The 15,875-nt window shown below is 46.4% G+C and overlaps 1 protein-coding gene across 4 annotated transcripts in view; it reads left to right on the top strand.

Annotated features, from left to right (window-relative positions):
• The window catches only part of CYP19A1 (cytochrome P450 family 19 subfamily A member 1), a 111,215-nt gene that overhangs the window by 53,717 nt on the left and 41,623 nt on the right, over positions 1-15,875 (top strand). The gene's annotated exons all lie outside the window — the stretch shown is intronic.

A 15,875-nucleotide genomic window follows, 5' to 3' on the forward strand; every position in this document is an offset into this window, starting at 1 on the left:
AGTTCTAGGGAGGAGACAGACCTGAAGCTCCAGCAACCCACATCCCACTCTTACCTTAGCACTGGGGTCCCGTGAAAATGTTTGTTTAAAAAGGTGAGGGGAGCAGAGACGAAAGAACTGGGACTACTAATGAATTTAGCAGGGTTTCAGGATACAAGGTCAATATACAAAATCCAAGTGTCTTTTTATACACTAGTAGTAATCAATTGGAAAATAAAAATTCAAAACCAATTCTAATACAGTAGTACCAAAGAACATAAAATACTGAGGAATAAATTTACCAAAAGATATTTTTTTGATACTGAGTATACTAAAAAGTATAAAACATTGCTAAGAGAAATTGAAGAAGACCTAATAAATGGCAAGAGATATCATATTTGTGATATAAGACTCAATATTGTTACTGTGGCACTTTGCCCAAGTTGTTTTATAGAATCAATGAGCTGACAATTAAAGTTCCAGCAGGCGTTTTTTTGGTTGCTTTTTGTAGAATTTCACAAGCTGATTTCTAAAACTTATATAGAAATGCAAAAGACCTAGAATAGCCAAAGTATGTGAGTTAGGGGCTTTGTGAAGCAGGCAGCAAGACTGGATTAGACATGCAGGAGATTTATAGGGGAAAGTTGACTGGGAAGGCTAAGAGGGAATGGAGCAGGAGTAGGCAAGGAAGCCGTCAGACCCCAAGGCAGCTCTGACACCTGTGAAAGGGGAGAGGGAAAGAAGAATTGTGTGCAAATTGTATGGACTTCAGACCACCATGCAGTTCTGAGGGAGTTTGGGCCAGGAATGGGGAGTCCACAAGCAAAGATTGCCTGTTGGAAGAGGTCTGCATTGGATGGAACAGGTTCCCACTAGTAGCTTCGCCATACGTAGTCATTGGTTAGAAGCTACTCAGAGACGCTTGGCCTTTCTGTGGACTTGGTAGTGAATTCACAGGGTGGGCTGTCAACTATGCTCCCAATAGGTTCTTTTGAAGGAGATCTGAACAGGGCAACTCCATAGCCCCCACATAAAGTAATTTTTTAAAAGATCAAAGTTGGAGAACTTATCTTCCAACTTACCAATCTTACCTTTACGTTTCAAGACTTACTACAAAGCTACAGTAACCAAAACAGTTTGGTATTGGCAAAAAATAAACATACAGATTAATGCAACAGAATAGCGAGTCCAGAAAGAGCCCCACACATATATTGCCAATTTTTAACAAAGGTACCAAGGCAATTCAATGGGGAAAGGAAAATCTTTTCAACAAATGCACTGGATCAACTGGATATCCATAAAGGGAGTGGAGGCATCAACCCTTACCTCACACCATACACAAAAATTAACTCAAAATGGATCAGAGATCTAAATGCAAAACTTAAAATTTTTAAACTTCTAGAAGAAAACAGGAGAAAAATTTTTGTGACCTTGGAGTGGCAAAGTTTTCTTAGAACCATAAAAGAAAAACTTGATAACTGGACTTACTGAAAAATTGAAAAAACTTGACCTTTACTAGACTCTAAGAAAATAAGGCAGACCACAGACTAGGAGAGAATATTTGAAACACATATATCATCAGACAAAGAACTTGAATCCAGAATATACATATATTTTAAAAACTCTTAAAATTCAATAAGACAAACCAAAATTTAAAAACAGGGAAAAGACTTGACCAGACACTTCCTAAAAGAAGACATACAAAAGGCCAGTTTTAAACTCACCAAAAAATGTTCAAAATCATTAGTAATCAGGGAAATGCAAATTAAGACCAAGATCAGATACCTCTAAAATGGCTAAAATTAAAAGACTGACACCTACCCAGAGCTGGTGAAAACATGGAGCAACTGTTTAAGTCTCATACACTACGGGTGGGAACGCAGTGGTATTTTGAAAGATAATTTGGCAGTTTCTTAAAAAGTTAAACATATCCGTACCATCTGACACAGCCATTCCACTCACATACACTGGTGTTCATGATAGCCTTATCTGAAATAGCGAAAACTATTGGCTAACCGCCCAAATGTTCATTAATAATTAAATAAACTGTGGTTTAACTACATTACGATATTGTTCAGGAATATTAAGGAGCAAACTGTTGATACAAACAACAATATGAACGAATCTCAAAATCAATACACTGAGTGAAAGAAGCCGGGCAGGAAAGAGTATAGACTATGTGATTACAGTACATAAAATAGAAAATGCAAACTAATCAGTAGTGACAGGAAGCAGGTCAGTAGTTGCCTGGAGATTGGGTGGAGGAAAAGATAGGTTACAAAAGGGTGATGGAAATGTTATCCTAATTTTGGGGATGGCTTCACAAGTGTGTGTATATATATATATGTTAAAACTCATAAAATTGTACACTTAAAATATTTAAATTGTACACTTTATTGTATACCAATTAAGCCTCAATAAGATGATTTTAAAGCAATAAAGGGAGATGGGGTCTAATGTAACTAACGCAACCCCGCCTATACAATAGAAAGGTTTGAACAGTGTCCTAGAAGAAACTTAGGAAGAAGTGAGTCTGGTACTTTTCTTTTGTATTTACAGTAGTCCCCCCTTATCCATGGCTGATCCGTTCCAAGACCCCCAGTGGATACCTCAAACGGAGGATAGTGCCCATCGCTATATATACTGTTTCTTCCTATGTAGGCACATTTGAGGTGAGACAGCAAAACTAGCGTGAATTCTTTTCCTTCTTCACAATTTTACTGATAGAAGATTCGTCCTTACCACAGATCTTAGCAACATCAGCATACAATTTTTTTTCTTTCCCTATTGAGAACTTTCACCTTTTCAGTTAAAGGAAGCACTTCATGGCTTCTCTTTGGGGTATCCAAATTGCAGCATCACTCCTCTTGCACTTTGGGGCCATTATTAAGTAAAATAAAGGTTACTTGAACACAAGCACTGTGATACCACCACAGGCAATCTGATGACTGATATGGTTACCGAGCGACTAACAGTCTGGTAGCTACACAGCATGGATAGGATGGGCAAAAGGATGATTCACGTCCTGGCCAGGATGGAGCAGGACCTCAGGAGGCTTCATCACGCTACTCAGAATAGCGCCCAATTTAAAACTTACCTATTGTTTATTTCTGAAATTTTCCATCGATATTTTCAGACTGCAGGTAACTGGATCGTGGAAAGCCAAACCATGGACAAGGGGGGACGTCTGTATGTGTATAGTACCTGCTCCCCCACCACCCCAGGCTGGGGGAGAGAGTGGAGGGAGGAGCAAATCCCTAGGGCCAATCAGCTGTGGCCCCTGAGCGCTCCTGCCTGGTGAGCTGGAGTCCACACAAGGAGGACCCTTCCCTCTGACAGGGGCCAGGCAGGCAAGCCAGCTGCAGGGGCAACGGGCCAGTGCAGTCACATAGGACCCGCGCTCAGAAGCGGGCTGGCTTGCAGTTTAATGCTCTGCAGTCACCACATTGAAATTCTTAATAATTTTATCGTTGAATTTGCGTTTTGTAAGCGAAGTCCAGTGGAACATGGGATGTGCCTGGAATTGGACCCATGGCTCACACAGGGTCGCGTCTCCCGCGGCTTCCAGGGGACTCTCTCCGTCGCCCGCCTCTCCTCCGTCCTCGCCCACTGAACACCCGGGTCCTCCGCAGGATGGTGGCTTGGGCACGGATTGGGGATGGGTCGGGGCTGGGGGCACAGCCCAGGGCACTTGAGTCCCAGGGTGGGGGGGTCCCTGGGCGCCTGTGAGGTGTCCCGCGAGTATCCATGTGCCCTAGAGAGCGCCACGTTAAATGGCAAATAAAAACCACCACGACAAGTGGAAAGAGAGGCCGCGCACGGAAGAAGGGGAAAAGGCTTTCCTCCTGCCTTTGGAACACGGGGCTCCGCGTTTTCGTTTTGCACCCGGCGGCGCAAATTCTTCGGTGAGCGCCGGCTGCTGGGGGCCGGCCTGAGGCCCGGCGCGCCCGCTTTGAGTTGCCGCGAGTGTGGGAGCTGGGCTGATGGGCTCCGGAAAAGCTCCAAGCCTCAGGGGTTAGATCTGGCTCAATCCACCCTGCCCAGGAGTGACAGAGACTGAAGCCGTAACGAAAAGCCTGGAATGCAGGGCAGACTTGCTCTCCAGAGCAGAAAGTACAGCGGCGTAGAAGCAAGGAAAGTCCTGCTCTCCTCAGATTCTTCGGGGCACAGACATCCCTCTTCTTTGATCCCCTCTCCAGGGTGGAAAAGGGGGGAGAGCCCCAATTTAGTGTTTTGGAAAAAGTAACCATGGCAACCGGCAAGTCCACAGAGAGAGTAGTAAAATGCCTGAAGCTTGCTTCCAGTGTCCTGCTTTTCCTTCCAGAATGAACGCTCCTGGTCAGACAATGATCCAGCCGCAGCAAAAGACCAGACCCAGAAAACCTGCATGTCGATTAGCGGTACCCCTTTGATTTGTCAGTTCTTTGTCTCCAGCTTTCTCCTTGCACTCCACCTCAGCTTTGGAAGGCTGCTTCTAAGAGGGCGAGAGCAGATAGGAGCTCTTTGTAGGAAACATGCTCTGCAGATCTGTTGAACCCATGGAGTTAGAGGTGCAAATAAACTTGGAAAGTTTCCTTAAATGAGTCAGGGCACGATAGAAATTTTGGACTAATTCTTGACACCATGGGCTGGAGAATGAACTGGCAGCAGCTTGACTGCCTCCATCCAGGTGAGGAGGGAAACGCTTTTCCTTCTGGCCTGGGCGGGGCCTCCTCCCCAGCTCTTGTGCTCACAGGGTGGAGCGGTGTGGTCTTCCAGGGCACCGGTGGGGAAGAGAGGAGGCCTGCCTGCTCTGTCACTAATTAGCTGTGAGACTTTGGGTTCATACTTTAAGCTCTTAGGATGTGCCGGTGTTTGTCTGCTCTCTCAGTGCGTACACAGTGCCTCTGAATGAGAGGATGGTGTCGTCATGCACATAATGTGACATGGGGGGGCATGGTCACATACTCCTCTCTGCTCTTCTCCGAGCCTGGCAGAGAAGGGTCAGATCTGGCTTTTTTTTGAGGTGACAGCTAAGTCTTTCCTTACTGAGCCTGGGCTGTGCATCTGGGCAGACTTAGGGAGGGAGCAGAAGCTAACTGTACTTTTGCACAGAGGAAATCAGCTGTTTTCCCCAGTGTTGGGGGAAGCCAGATTCTTTTTGGTCTCTAAGGCTACAACTAGATTCCCCAAGACTAGTCATATTCATTAGCCTATAGCCTAGCCCTCAGCTCATGGGGCATCAGGGGATCTGAAGTTGAAAGAACTACAAAGGTCAGGCAGGTAAGGATCAGAGGACAACAATCCAGGGGAATGGAGAGCACCTGCCCCATTGAAGGGGACAGCTGACTGTGGCCTTGAGGGAATGTGAGCCCAGTGCGGCCAGATCTTCTGATTTTTTTCTCAAGAGGGGCCTGAAATCTGGACCTTTAAAATTTACGGTATCCACAACTTTAAATAATGGCAGTGAAAGCAAATTTAAGGCACAATGTAAGCCAAAATGGGACAGGTTAGTAGGCTGAGTGGCTTAATGACAGAAACTCCAGTTCAGAGAGCCCCAGGGGAAGCAGATCTGGGGACCGCTCCTGCCTCAGCCTCTCCTCCTCCCTCCTGCCTGTGGAGGAGGCAGGAGAAGCCTTGCTCCTGTCACACATTCCTTTTCCCAAAGCTATTATTGTGGCCAATCCTGCCTACCTCTATAGGGCCTGGATTTTGAAACTCAAAAGCCAGGAAACTATTTTTTCCCCTCTGCATTCTGCCAGCCTGAGGCAATGAAAAATGCTCAGTTGACTTAAGGAAGAGAGACGACAAAGGGTAACCAGGTGACACTAGGTCACCTGCCCGCAATCCAGGGGCTGTACGAGATAGAGGAACATCACACAATCTCAGAGGCTCGCATGGGCGCCGTGTGTTTGGGAAATGTGGACTAGTTTGGTATAGCTGGGTGGAGTGTAAGGCAAATGGCAGGGGAAGAGACTGGAAAGGCAGAAGAAATAGGGTCTAATATAAAAAAACTTTAATGGCTGAGATGTCTGGTCACTTATGTGTTATTTTTGTAAAGTCAGTGACCCACTCTTTCAGCTGTTTTGTGTAATTTATCATCTATATACTTTCAAGTGACATAAAAGAACCTTCAAAGGGATTCAGAAACCGTGACCTGGAAACCAGGTCTGTCATAATTTGGGTTGTCTTGATCTCTACAAAGTGTCCAGAGCTGATACTGGTTGCACTCAGTTGAGGATATTAAGTAACCTCAGACTCCACTGAGAGGTGTGCCACATCCACGCAGCCTTCTTGCTGTGCCAGGAACTGCTACTGCCCTCTGCCTGCCCGAACCTATCCTTCCAACTCCTTCTCCTCATTGTACTCAGGCTGACCCTTGAGGACGCTGTTTGCCCTGTTGCCCTCTGAAGTAGAGGAAGGGTTTTTAAACACAAATCCCCCAATGTCAGTGTTGGAAGCTAGGGTTGATGTCTTCTGGAGTGCTACCCCTGGACCATTAACTCTCTTTTTCTTTCTCTAAAACTGAAACCTCCTTTGAGGTTCACACCATCCAGCCACTCACCCTGTCTCCCCTGCTCACTGAAAGCTTTAGCCTCTGTCTTCCTTTCCACCCCATCGTGCTAAGCAGCTGAATATCCTTGTGGCTGATCTAAGTAACACCCTGGCTGCGGAGTTCCGTGACAACTGCACCTTCAGTGACATTCTCCCTCCACCTCAACCCACTCACTCCAGGTGGCCAGCTGGGACCTTGTCATCATCAGAATCTGTACCTCCTCTGAAATCTTTTCTCTCACCACCCGCTTCCAGTCCCCTCACTGTGATAGTTCTCCAGCCTCAATGAGATCTCCAAGCCAGTGGTCCCTCCACTTTCTCTATGTCCGTGAACCTCCTCCCATCTTTATTTCCTGCTGTAGCCACCTTAGAGGCCATAGTCTTCCCATGCTGTCCTAAAAATATTACTAAATCCGTTGTGCCCCTCTTGATTGTCCTTGCCTGGCAAAGGCCCGAGTGCTTATTCATGCCTGAGCCTAAGTAGATCAGTGTTACTGACGAATGTGACACAACTGGACCTTTTGGTGTGGCTCTCATCACGTTCTCACTTTAGCCCTCAACACAGCCCCGCAGTTTTGCCATGCTTTTCTAGAAGCACCCACCGCTTTCACAATCATAATTTCATTTCCTCTTCCCAGAGCTTTATGTTTCTAACCCCTTTGTTCCCGGAGAAGAAGCGTGGCAGAGAAAATCGATCAGTTGCATTTGTACCTGTCCTCTCCTCCCATGTAGATTACAACGGAGTACATGTCCCTCCTCCAACCCCAAAGCCAGTCCCTCCACATGTGCCTGGATCTCATCCCATCCTGCCTAAGCAGGGGTCCTCTTCCATTAGGCATACCGTCTCCTTCCCAAATCTTCAACCTCTTCATCACACCTGGATTCTTCCCTCCAGTGCTCAAATGTATGCTAGAATCTTCCATTACCAAGAAAGTCAAGCAAACAAAACTTCCCTTAACTCCACCCCTCCCTCACGCTCTTGCCTATTCTATCTGCTCTCCACTCACAGCCAAGCGTTCTAAGAGTTGGACACAGGCACTGCCTCCGCACTGTCTCCTCTTCTCCTTCCCATTCAGGCTCCGGCTTCACCACTTTGCAGAAACTGCTCTTTCTGGGGGTCACCAAGATCTTCTTTGCTTCATCCAATATAAGTTTTCTGCCTTCTTCTGACATGATCTCTCAGCACCACGCGATACAATTAACCTTATCTTCCTTCTTGAAACCCTCTCTCGTCTTGGCTTTGGTGATAAAAATACTTTTTTTGGTCTTCTTTACCTTCTGACTCTTCTTTCTCAGGATCTTTTTCCTGTTCCTCCTTCTCCCAAATTTTAAATTCTTGAGCTCTTTGGGAGCTCCTCTCACACCACGCTCTTCCTCCGCCATTTCAGCTTCTCTCAAACTTTCCCGAATTCTTACCTTTTCTGTCACAGAACCATATGAAGTACTTATTTGGTAATTGTTTCCCCTGCTAGAACTGTAAGCTCCCTGAGGGTGGGCAATGTCTTCTTTATTCACTGCTTCCGTAATCCGTTGGGTCAGCCGCAAAAAAGGGACCAAGCTTCAACACCACCTTCTACTCGTTGGGCTCATGCTCTGCCTACTGAAAGAGACAGCCAACGTCTGCCTTCATGGATTGTCTAATAGGGAGAACTTGTCACCACAATCCTTTCTCCAGATTTAAGTTACAACTATCTTTTCTTTATTGTAGAACAGGAAGTTCAGATATTTAATTTTGCCACATTCAACCCCCTCCCCCTCATTTTTGGCAAAAGAAAGCTGAAGAGCTTTCAAGTCTGCTGCAACGCCAATGCCTCCACCGTCACTCTCTCTTTTGACTCATTTTCAAAGCTATTTAAACAGGCTTTAGCACTCCTCCCTTTGGAGAACCATCCTCCCACTACTGGTTTCTCCAACCCTGATGACACTGCCCCCCACTCCCAATCCATGGCGACTTTACAAGAAAGCCTTATGAAGGCTCCAAAGCAAAGGAGCTGATCGTCTTGAAACCAGAAGAAAAACGGGACACTGTCCAATTCACTCTCCGAAATCTCCCTTGAAACTGAGGAATTGAACACAATGGGCTCTCTCTCTGGGGTCTCTCTGGGTTCTTTCCTTGCCCATAGCTAAAATGCTGCAGCCATCTGCGGTTGTTCTTAAACTTAAGTGTTTGCCAGAAACTCATGCTTGCAGACTGCATGCACCATTATTTTTCAGGCAAAAAAGAATATTTTTTTCTTGGCTTTGGTGATTACTTGACAGATATTCCTCGTGATGGTAATTCCTTCCCATTTAAATAAAATTAGCATTGAAGAGGGGGCCAAGGGGTCTTCAAGTTTTTAAGCAGAAGAGTGACATGGTGAGCTCTGTATTAACAGTCAGCAGTAAGGAGGAAGGATGGGAGGAAGCAGAGAACCGGGGCAGGGCATTCGTGTGACTCTGTTCCAGGGGAGAGCTGAGGAAAACCTTAGCTCACAGGTGGCCTTGAGAATAGAGAGGAAGGGGGAGAGGCGAGAGTTTCAGAGGTAAAATAACAATTGAGTTTGGGAGTGAGATGCTGGGCAGGGAGAGAGTGCCCACAATCAGAGGACTCTGGAATTTTGCCCGTCGTCCTCTTCAATGGGCCATCACACACATGCCATTCTTTCTCCTGGGAAGGACCTGCCCCGCACTCAACTCCTTGGAATCCTCTTCCTCCATCGCGATCTCTGTGAAGCTCTCCTTGCTTCACACTCCAGGGAGAATGACTCTTTCCCACCTCTTTACCCTCTGTTCAAATGGCCAAGATTATGGCCAGTTGTAGGTACCATGAATGCTCATGTAGCTGACTGTATCAAGGCATTGTGCGCTCTCTGAGGAAAATAGCTGCTTCAGATTAGGATGGTTGGGGAAAAAACCTTATAAATTGAAAGAAGCGTATTTACTGTCTTTATTTCTTTGACTAATAATTAACCAAAAGCACCTTCTCATCTTTTTTGAACAAAGTTCTGGTGGGGCACGTTAATAATGCTTATTGCTCATTTCTCTGATAAGATTTATATAAACGTCTTGAATGATCCTGGCCTGCTCCTTCTTTTGGTTTTGGAGTAAACAATCTCTTACCTCCAGAGTAGCCTGAGACCCCACCTCTGAGCTTCTAAACCACTCTTATCTCCTGAAAACCCATGGTAATCTCCCTCCAGTTCAGCTGGTCCCAGTAACCTCTTTGCAAGCTGTCTGTGTGTGCATCTTTCTGCAATGTAGCCTTTAATTTTGTGCATTTATTTACTATTATTTTGAAAATCATTTTATTGAGGTCATCTTGGTTTATAATATTGTATAATTTCAGGCGTACGTTACTATATATCAGTTTCTTTATAGTTTGCAATGTAGCCTTTTAAAAGGAGCCAGGCATTTTTAGTCACACTGAAAGCATATTATCACATAGTTTAACTCGTGTATGCTCTGGGTTGCTTACAAAGACTTCTGCATATTTAATGCTTTTCCTAAAACTTCCCAGTGTTCACTAGGGCTTCAGCAACTCTTTAGGACCAATGCCTTCTGTGAAAACACTCAAAACGCATCTGAATTCATGTCTTATGCCACCATCAAGAGCACTCTGCCATCTAGTTGCAGCAGAATCCCGAGGATTCCGCGAGACCAGAAAGACTGCCTCCCTGGGAGACAGTTCCTCATCCCCCTCCTCTGAGCAGAGTCAACCCTGGGCTGTTTCCCCTTCATCATTTGCATACTCCTTTCCTGTGGAGGTGGTCACATGGAGCCTTGCTATTTGTATTTATATGCGTGTCTTTCTCTCTAGCTGTCTCATAAGCTCCTTAGGGGCAGAGACAATATTCTCAGTGTCCTTCCCACCGGCCTCCTCTCCCTGCCCACCCATACTGGACCTACTAACACCATGCCTTGCGCTTAGGTGGACTTCAGGGTTCTAGAAAAGTTAATGAATGAATGAATCATAAACAGAATTTGGGTCATTTTTTCCGTGAAGTGATGTCTCCCACCTTTGTCCACACTGAAAGCCCTCAGGCTCTTCTCTGCCCACTCCTTGTGGCTTCCGATAGTTTCCCCCATCACTCTGGCATTTCCCTCCACCTCCGAAGAGGTTTCGAATCTGCTGCAACGCCAATGCCTCCACCGTCACTCTCTCTTTTGACTCATTTTCAAAGCTATTTAAACAGGCTTTAGCACTCCTCCCTTTGGAGAACCATCCTCCCACTACTGGTTTCTCCAACCCTGATGACACTGCCCCCCACTCCCAATCCATGGCGACTTTACAAGAAAGCCTTATGAAGGCTCCAAAGCAAAGGAGCTGATCGTCTTGAAACCAGAAGAAAAACGGGACACTGTCCAATTCACTCTCCGAAATCTCCCTTGAAACTGAGGAATTGAACACAATGGGCTCTCTCTCTGGGGTCTCTCTGGGTTCTTTCCTTGCCCATAGCTAAAATGCTGCAGCCATCTGCGGTTGTTCTTAAACTTAAGTGTTTGCCAGAAACTCATGCTTGCAGACTGCATGCACCATTATTTTTCAGGCAAAAAAGAATATTTTTTTCTTGGCTTTGGTGATTACTTGACAGATATTCCTGGTGATAGTAATTGTAAGTCCTAACTGCCTAGCACAATTCTCTGGGTGTCTTCACTACCCACCGTCTCTTCTAAGTACCACGTCGTCCTCTGAATGGTGGGGAGAAGGGATGATTAGCCCCATTTTACAGATGCACAATCTGGGGCTGGGAGAAAGATTTTGTGATTTTCCTAAACTGTCATGGCTTGTAAATGGTGGTGGATGGTGGAGGGTGGGGCACTTTACCCACAGCTTCCTAAGACTTTGTCGAGCTTTTGTCAGATTTGTTGTGAGCAGCATTTGCTGCCCCCCAACTTTGGTTCCTGGACATTTAGTCATCCACTTAAGCTGCCTCCCCTATTTTTTTGGGGGGGGATTTAAACTCTTCTCATGGAATAAAGCAGATTTACATTTTAAAGAGATAACCACTCTTATAGTCCTCTTAGCTTTCGTGAATCTTCGTAACAGTTTCAACAGGCCCTACCTTAGAATGGCAGGCAGCCAACAGATGACTGTGTACTGAGCACCTCCTTGCTAGCCCTTTTGCTAGATGAGAGGCTGGTGCTGGGCAGAGGTGGTGGGAGAGGGAGAGGGGGGAGGAGTGTGGGCGGCAGGAGGGCCTGGAGTCCAGCCCAAGCTCCCCTGAGAGGTGCCTTTTCCAAAGTGTATCCTGCCAGAGATGGCGGCTTTTTCTAAATCACACAAACGTGCTGCCCAGGCTAATAGGGGTCCAGCTGCGAGGGGCTGGGGGAGAGAGGCAGGCGAGTTAAGCCACATGCTTCACAGCACTGGGTTACACTGGAATAAAGACAGGCTCGAAAGATCACCAGGGATGCCCACCAACTGCTGACTGTGGTCATGGGCCATAAAGGAAAACAAAGGCGGGAGAGGTGACTGGGCTGGGGAGATCTGGAAAGCTGTGTGGAGGAGAGACAGGGATATGGAATGTATGAAAGTCCACTCCCCTGGCAGGGCCCTAGAGTCTTACCTAGTGTCTGCTCAAGGAGCCTCAGGCCTTTGGAAGTAGGTAGAATGTAAAATGTTAGCTGCCCAGGGCCAAGGAGAGGAGAGAGAAGAAAGCAAGAGGCAGTAGAGAGGATAAGAGCGTGCTTTAGAGCCACGCTGCCCGGAGCCAAGTCCTGCTCTACTCCTCAGCAGCTGAGTGAACTTGGGCAAGCTGCTGCTAGTTTCTGGACTTCAATATCAGTAGTACCTACTGCTTAGAGTTGGTATAGATGAAATGAGATTACCTACAAACTGCCTGGCACACAGTAAGTGCTCAATAAATGTTAGCTATTATTATGATCACACACGCTTATGCTTATCTGCACCCGTGTCCGTTTACTGATCTGTGCACATGGGCACACACAGAATGCCTGTTGTGGTCCACAAGCAGCATTGGGACCCGTCAACTGAGAGTTACTATCTTCTAAAAGACGCCACAAAAGGTCAGGGAGAGAGGATCTGGCCTTCACATGTTGCTGCTGTTTTTACATGGGTTGGCACTTTGGGATAGCCTTTAGAGGAAAATATTGCAGTGAAAACATTGCTGTTTGAAAATAAACTCAGTGCCTTGGGCTCAGGCCCTGGAACACAGTGTCCAAGGAGCCAAAGTCCGCTTGGGGTCCTCACACCGCGGCATGGAGGCCAAGCTCCTGTCGTGGGAGATGGGTGCTGCCTCAGTGACACCACTAGGGAACCTGAGGCTCAGGGAGGTTAAGTAACTTGCCCAACCAAGGTTATAGGTCTGGTAAATGGTATATTGGAGATTTACCACGTAGGCCAAAGCCTATGACCTCTACTGAATCAGAATGTTTAGAGGTGAGCCCAGAATGATTTCTGTGGGGCCCTCTCTCCCACTCCTCACCCGCTGTACTTAAGGAGCGGGTACCAAGGTGTATATCTTCTTCCCATGTATACCCCAATTCCCAAACCCTCAGGTCAGAGAACTGGGTTGAACAAGCATCGGCTACCCTCTGGGTTTCCCAGAAATGGGAGCTTTATAAATATAGGTGGTTAAAACTGCTCCTGGTTTCTTTGTAAATGGGATCTCGTATAACTTTCAGAAGACCTAAAGATTGTGTCGTGAAGCTGGCGGCAGATTTTACCCTTATTCTGTCCATTTCAGATATTCCCAGGGTGGAGGGTGGAGGGCAGGCTCTGTAAAGCCAATAAGCTCTTTGTCGATAAGCTGTAGAGAAGCACTTCTTCCAGGAATGCCCGCCGCTGATCCTGCCATGGTGCTACAGACACACTGCCTCACCCAATAACAGTCTGTTGAGTGGAAAACGTTAGCTCTGGACGTCTGTTTCCGTGTGAGCAGAGCTGGGCCTTCCATAAAAGTGGGGAATGAGACTCAGAATTCAGCTGAACTATTTGGGCAACTTTATCTTTTCCGCGGCCGTACCTTTCAGGAGGATGGTTCCCACTGCATAAGAAAATGACTGCTTCCTGTGGCGCTGAAGTGAGTGTGGAAAGAGCTCTTTGGCAAACCCACTACCCATCAGTCGTTGCAGAGCCTGCCACCTCAGGGGTGCCCGTCCAGAAGTAATCTCATTGCCTACATCACGTCCTAGCAAGTGGAAGCTTTCCATAGCAGCCCCTGGCTGATTTCTTAGGACCACTAATAACAGCTTCCATGTAGAATTTGGGATGGAGGGCAGGCAAGTCACAACTTTTATCTCAACTAAACTGGGGGTCAGGAATGGTTTCCATCCAGGGGGTTTCAGGGCTTGCAAACTTTCAACAGTGGTGTTGATGCCGCTCCGGAGGCATGGGGACGCCAGAAACCTCCTCCCCACCCACCCCCTTGCAAGCACAACAAACTGAAAATGGAATCTATTTTCAAATATTCTGTTCATCCTTCTGAGTGATTTTCACTGGGTTTTTCTGGAGACTGGGAGCCCTCTTGGTGTCCCGTATCGTGAGTGACTTTAATGTCTGCTCCCAGATACTGGAAGAACGCCTGCATAATTTGGAAAGAGGAGGTTTTCTCGCTTTTGGCAAGAGCATTGTCTCTTCACCTCCAGGGTCTTCGTATACTGTTCTCTCTCCCTGGAATAAGCCCACCGCGACCGCCATTCCGTCTCCTGGCAAACACCAACTCTCTTTAAGATTCAACCTAAAGGGGCACCTGACCTCATCTGGGTGATCGGGAAGAGGTTTTCCATTACATACTCCCATAGGATCCTACATGCTCCCTTTGATAATCCTTGACTGGTTTTTATATTTACTAGCTGAAGGCTTGCTTTCACTACTGGGTCATGATCTCCAGGGACACGCCTGTCAGCCATGTTCCTCATGTGCCCATTACCTGGCACGATTCCCGGCACAGAAGGCCCTCAGTAAAAGAGTGGAATACTTGGGAGAATGTGTCCCGTCTACTGGCTGTGGCAGTTCGGGGCCTTGTGGGGACACCTGGAATGCTTACCTGAGCCTAGAGATGCTTTCTCTCTCTTTCAGGGAACACTGGATTGTTCATTTCTGCTTTGATCCTAAGCTCCAAGAGAGTTAGAAGGAGCCTCAGGCAAAATCATGCCTGCCATTTGTATTATATGACCTTACAGTTTATATAGATATTTCATCTAAGTTATCTCAAAGCAAGGTTCTATTATCTCCATTTTACTGGCAAGGAAACTGAAGGCTCAGAGTGGTGTAGTAACTTACCCCAAGTCACACAGTATGGGGCAGAGCTGTAAGGTGAATTATTCCTCACTCTGATACAACTACGTTAATAATGTAATAAAAACTATAACAATGTCAATTATGTCTTATTTCCAAGTTCCAATTGATCACAGATCACTGAGCCCTTTTCAAACTACTTCTCTCACCTATTGCCTCTTTGCCAGTTTACCTTGCCTTGTAGAAATTTGGATGATTTTATTGGAATTCTCAGGCCTGGCCCAGATCTCCTGTGTTCCCTATTCCACCCACTCCCTGAGAAGCCATTTTTATGTGCTTGCATTTCTCTGCCCTCCAGCTGGGTCCCTGACCTCCAAGTCTAGCCTATATTTGCTCCTCTGGGTCTCCAAGTAGCAAACTAAAAATGAAACCCACTTTCGAACGTTCTGTTCATCCTTCTGAGTGACTTTCCCTGGGTTTTTCTGGAGACTAGGATCCCTCTTTGTGTCCCACATCACGAGAGACTTTAATGAGAAAGAGTGGAAGTTCATTCAGGCAGGCTCACCTGCACATGGGCCAGGCCCCCACTTCACTTTTTATGAGTTATCCTCTGCTGTCTCCTGTGTTTCCCATATCCAACTCTGGGTCCCTCCTCAGCACCTCTGAGATCCCTGATGCTGTTTATGGTCACAGGCTCTGGCCTCGGAGCCACATGACAGATGAGTAACTACCACATCCCCTTGCTGATCAATCAGAATAGGGCTCTAGAATACGCTGAATTAGTAGCCGCAGAGACAAGAGCGGACACCGCATCCGTAAGAAAATTAACAGATAATGGATGTTAATACTTTGATTTTTGAAATAAAAATCTGAACGGATGGACTGAAAAGCCAAATAGATAACAGTTGAAGAGCTGGGAGATTCAATCAACGAGTTATCTCAGAACGCAGCACAAAGAGATGGGAAATAGGAAAGAGCAGGAAGAAAAGGGATGGGTGGATCTGTAAGACCCAGTATTTGTCTAACTGGTGACCTAGGAGGCCAAAATAGTGAGTATGGCAGGGAGACAATATTCAAAGAAATGTTAGCCTAGAATATCCCAGGACTGAAGAGGACTGCCTGACTTCTCAGTAGCATAGAAAAGTCACATGTAGAGATCTCAGTGTGGCCAATTCTTTAACCC

The sequence above is a fragment of the Equus przewalskii genome, chromosome 1 (assembly GCF_037783145.1).
Source record: "Equus przewalskii isolate Varuska chromosome 1, EquPr2, whole genome shotgun sequence".
NCBI classification, from domain to species: Eukaryota; Metazoa; Chordata; class Mammalia; order Perissodactyla; family Equidae; genus Equus; species Equus przewalskii.